The 5,354-nt window shown below is 45.9% G+C and overlaps 1 long non-coding RNA gene across 1 annotated transcript in view; it reads left to right on the top strand.

Moving 5' to 3' along the window:
• The first annotated feature begins 739 nt into the window (after positions 1-739).
• The window catches only part of LOC140216705 (uncharacterized), a 48,013-nt gene continuing 43,398 nt past the window's right edge, over positions 740-5,354 (top strand). The window contains exon 1 of the long non-coding RNA XR_011893338.1: positions 740-926. This is a non-coding gene — a long non-coding RNA (uncharacterized lncRNA). The remainder of the gene's footprint in view (positions 927-5,354) is intronic.

The raw sequence follows: 5,354 nt of genomic DNA, 5'->3' as shown, positions 1-5,354 counted from the left end.
AAAGTGGAACGCAATAGCATTCAAAGATGCCTGACTACTTCTCACGCTTCCCGGCATCTGCAACTTAGGTAACTGTAATGTTCACCGGGAAGCGCTGGCGGCGAACGCTATGCACGAAGGTGAGTTTTGGGGTTCTTTTTTTGATAGTGTGCAAGGAACCGAGGGGGCCGCTCCGCTCCTACAAAGACAGACCTCAAACGGCAGCTGGAAGACGCTGTCGCGTTAAAAGGGGTTTGTGTTTGAGTTTCCGCGTAGCAGAATTATGCTTTCCCGTATATTCAAATTACAATCCGACGTTATCAAGTCTGTATAGGTTGTGCGTAGGTCGTGCTTTACGATTTTTCTACCTATTTTACCTTGAAAGATTTCATTAGTTCAGTAATTTCATTGCGCCACGTGGAGGACCTGCGTGGTTTGGTATGCGTGGTTCGAAATCCTTTTTTCGGAAGCGATTTCCGACGCTGGATGCTAGTCTGGGTGTAGAGAAGGAAATTCAACAAGAGGGGACGCTCGGCGAAAACTGGCGACAGGAAACCCGTCACGCCTAGTGTTAATCCCATCCGTTAGTTGATGCGAGCATCGGAAAAAAAGAAAGTGAAATTAACTTACAGACAACGTTTTATTTATTTTTTATTCTTTCCCGCTAAAACTAAAAATAGCTTTGCGTATAAATGAACTTATACTTCGCGACCTATTTTACTTGCGTTGCCTAGCAGCAAGCTAGCGGCGCGCCAGACGCGCCATGTGATGCGTCATGCGCCGGGCATGCCACCGAAGCGAGCGAGGCCGGCTGCGCATCTGAAGTTCGTGAAGCATGTGAAGCCCGATCAAACGTAGCCCGTTTGTTGGATTCCCGGGCGTTTTCGTCTGCATTTCTGCCTTCTGCATTTCGTCACGGCGCCACTGCGCCGTTGGACTACGGCAAGGTGAGAAATTCTGTTCGACAGTCTGCGACGCATTTCAAACTAATCTATAGGCTTTCCGGCACAAATCCGAGACAAGTGACGCAGTTAGCGAAAAACAGCTCGGCCTTTTTGGCGCAGTTAAATTGAGTTAATGACGCGTACTGGGAAATGTTTGCGACGCTTTCTGTGAGCCCCAACATTATCGTAACTTACTTCGGTAGTTTTTGGGCACGCTTGCCGCGCCCGGCTATGTGACGCAGTTAGCGAAATGCAGCTCGACCGTGGTGACGGTTTCGCGTGTACTGACTCTTACTGGGGCAAGTTCGTGACGCTTTCCCTGGCACCCAACATTACTGCATTTCGCTACTTTTGCGGGTTTCTTCTCAGGTACATACGCGCGCCGCGCCTGGCGTTGTGCAGCAGTTAGCGAAAAGCAGCTCGGCTGTGTGCCGCAGTTTCGCGTGTGCTGACCCCAAAAATTATTGAATTTAATTTCGTAACCTGTTGGCATACTTTTGAGGTATGCTCGCCGCACCTGGGGTTGTGAAGCAGTTAGCGAAAAGCAAGCCGGCCGTGGTGACAGTTAGATAGCCGTGTACTGAATTTTAGTGGGACAAGTTTGTGGCGCTTTTTATGGCCCTGCAACAACATGTGTACCTTATTTCGGTACTCACGCTTGTCGAAAACGCGACGAGCGATTGCCAAGAGTGAACACACGCGAGTGTGTTGCTTGCGCCGGGAATACGCGTAAAAGATAACGTCGAGGAGCTCAAAAACCAAGAACATGACTATCTGTCTTCTGAGCGACTGAAAACAGGCTTTGCACCCGAGTATTTGTCTTGAGTGTGACTAGAAGGCATTCTGCGAGTGTGTAACATCGTCTGGCTGAGAACCAGTGTCGCGGCCACCCCTGTGTATTTGGCGTACCATCGCGTCGACCGAGGCCAAATTGTTCTGGAAACGCGCAGTCACACTTGTATATGTGCTCTAAAAGTGCAGGAAATAATGCCCCGGAAGGAAGGGATGCTTGAAAATGGGATCTTTTCTTCCTATTTTATGGCATTGTTTGGGAGGAGTCTATTTGCTACGAAATGAATGAAAAAGTGAATTTATTTGCAATGCCGCCCATTCACGACTTACGCACGTTTCGCCTCTATACGCAATATTGCTTTTAGGGCAATATACAAAAATAATACATGCTTGTAGCTTCCTTTTTCTCAGCTGATGGCATCTGGTGGAGCTTCGTACGGCAAAGACTGCTGCTTACCTGGTGCCACAACTTAGGATGAATGCACAAAAATCCCGGAACGAGCATTTATATAGAACAAAATAAAGATTTCATCATTTCAGATGATGTCTTGCGTTTACTTTATGAAATTGTACGTGGCACATATTCGGTGGAGGCTTGTAAATACCGTGCGCAATCATTTTTACTAAATAATAAAATGATTCTGTGCCAAGGCCGCTCGTAATTGAGCAGTAGGAGCGAAAAAAAAAAAAATGCCGCGCCGTTCAGCGGAGCCAGCATGGCGTGTGCCAGCTGGCGTTCAAAACGCGCGCGCCCATAACCGAAACCGGATGGTGTTAATACCATCCGCTTGGTGCGCTACAGTCTATTCGGCCGCTGAGCTCTATAGGAGTGTCCGCTCTTGTTGAATCTCTTTCTCTGTGGTATGGACTTTAGTTTTACAGAATGGGTGAGATGATGAAATTAGAAAAATTGCAGGCACAAGTTGAAATCAGTTAGCGCAAGACAGGGGTACGTGGAGATCGCTGGGACAGGCCTTTTTCCAGCAGTGGACAGAAAAAAGGCTGATGATGATGATGATTGTCATAATGATGATATAATGTGCGGACGCCACGGAAGAGAGCTTACATATATCGGACGAAAATACTTAACAGTATATATTTGTGAAATACTGTGCAGCCGGTGTGTGTGTGTGCGCGTGCGCGTGTGTGCGCGTGCGCGTGTGTGCGTGTATGTGTGTGTGCGCGTGTGTGTGTTACCGCGCTGTTGTACATTTAATGATACAGAGCAGACTAGCTCAATTATTGACGGTACCTTCAGAGGAAATGTGAGAAATGAGCACTCGTTCGAGTTGAACAGATGAACTGTATTAAGCGACACAGTTTCCAGCACAAAAGGATCGTTTGCGTTAAGACTGATGGGAATCAAATCGCAGCAAAAGCAACAACGCCAACCAGCCCAGCTCTCTGATTCACGTATTACGCCACTCTTCTAGTGTACAGGTGTATGTTTGTAGGCTTTTATTCAGTTTCTTAACGTCCTTAGCCACTGAAAAGAATGATTGTCTGTTTTCCCCTCTGCTGATGGTTCATACCCACTGCGGGGGACCGAACAACATTCGAATGGAGTTTAGTACTTTCTTAGGGCTATAGCAAACATGGAAAAGTTTAGAAACCCACGCGCGCGCACACACACACAGACAGACGCACAAGAACATCAGCAGAACTTTCATGGCCACGCAACGCGAAGGTGGTGCTTTGCCACGGACCGAGAACATGGCGCAGTTTCAAGCTCGAGTCCCGCTACAAGTGCAGTTAGTCCTTCAAAGACTCGCTTCACGACATGTGGCGGCAGTATAGTCTCACATTATATGTTGTAGGTCTCTTCAGGCGCTTTATACGCACAGAGCACATTGAAGAAAGAGCGAAAGCAAGCAGTGTTTCTAACTCGAAGAGCTTATAGTTGGCTACCCTGCGCGGGAAAGGGAAATCGGGGGTATAGAAGTAAGAGGTGATCATGTGCCCGTGCGCGCCATCTTCGAAAGAGGCACGAACCCTGACGGATAGGTCGAGAATCGGGTGGCATTACGGGAAAAAACAAAGCAATCTGCTAAAGAAAGCCTTTCTTAAATAAAAAAAAATGTGTAATGCAGAAGTCAGCCTGCCATGAAAAATAAGAGAATTAATAAAATGAATTAAGAAATAGACTAGGGTAAAAGCAACGGCAGAGTGTGGTAAAGTGGATCTGACCCTTTCGACGTACTGGTGAGGAAGCAGGTGCAAGACTTCCAAGGGATAACTTAAAAATAATCATAGCTAAGCTACAATTCAAAACATAAATTGAGCTAATGAGGCGATTGTACCTCGGGACCAAATCGGGTGGTCCCGAGAAACGCAGGAATGCTTAGACAACTGTTCGAGGGATTTGAACGAAATGTGTTGCAATAAACGCAGTAAGGCGACTGTAGGAAGCACAATTTTGATTTTGAGCCACAAATTACCCAAAGAGAGAAAAAAAGTTACTGCAGTATCTGAGGCGGACACATGCGATATAATTGTTCCCGGCTTACATGGGATTCCTACCATCCTTACGCGTGTCTTACTTAAGTCCCACTTAAAAGAAAGCTGTGTACAATACATCAACTTTATTCGCTTCCTATTGCGATTGCGCGTTTCTGTTTGTATTGTTGATTTGCGGTAATGTAAGCTTGATGCTTCAGTTCTGTAAAAAAGAAATGACGACTAATTAATAAATCTACTGTGACAGTCGGTAGCTTTTAACTGCTCCTAGAGCATCACGCGCTACAAGAGCGGCCACAATCTTCATCGGGTATACCCTGGCCTGAACCAGACTCTCTAGTGAATTTTTACAGCGTTTCCTTGTGTTCTTTGCTGATCTATGTTTTGTGCATGTGTAATATAAATGCGTCAGTTATTTCATGCCTCACCCATGCCAACTGGAGTAGATTGGCATTAATAGTGTATGGCCATGAAAACATCTCTAGCACTCTAGCACTCTCTAGCACAGAGATGCATCTCTTAAAGGATGAATCTCTGTCTCTGTCCTTCAGGCCCGGCAGAGCCGCTATAATATACGCATGAAATTAGACTTCCTTCCTAAAGTCGTATTATGGTGCGCAGTATGCGCTGCACATTTTCTGGAAAATTGTCAGCAAACTATTCTCCAAGCTTTCTTGGGTAAACTAGACGGTTAAGCATTCTTGACGAGGCTGTCATTTGGCCACGTATCCCTTTGTCGGATTGGACTCATTATTACCGTACCACGCTCAGATTTTTCCGCCGGCGAGTTTGGCTCAATAATTAGAGAAGGAGCTTACTCGTCACGGTCACGATGTTTCATATTTCCAGAACTACAGCGATTAGCGAGTACCGAGTACTGCGCCGAATCCGCCATATATTAACTATATCCAGTCGTAGATGAAGCTTTTGATTTAGAAGCATCGCGAACTGTAAATTAGAACTTACCTTGCATCGGGTAGCAGCAACTGGCACTAAGCTTTCAATAGAGAACTAAAACTTCACATGCGTCTCTTCTCTGTCACATAAGGGTGCGTAATAATTGAGACAAAGGGTCCTCGTCTTAATGAATGGCTCGGAAGTAAGATATTTTGAAACGAAAGAAAACGACATTTTTTTTTTCCTTCTTTTTCTTCCGTCGTCGTAGGAGCGATGTTATTTTGC

The sequence above is a fragment of the Dermacentor andersoni genome, chromosome 3 (genome assembly GCF_023375885.2).
Source record: "Dermacentor andersoni chromosome 3, qqDerAnde1_hic_scaffold, whole genome shotgun sequence".
In the NCBI taxonomy this organism is placed as follows: Eukaryota; Metazoa; Arthropoda; class Arachnida; order Ixodida; family Ixodidae; genus Dermacentor; species Dermacentor andersoni.
The sequence above is the reverse complement of the archived record's forward strand: the minus strand, read 5'-3'. Positions and strand labels throughout refer to the sequence as shown.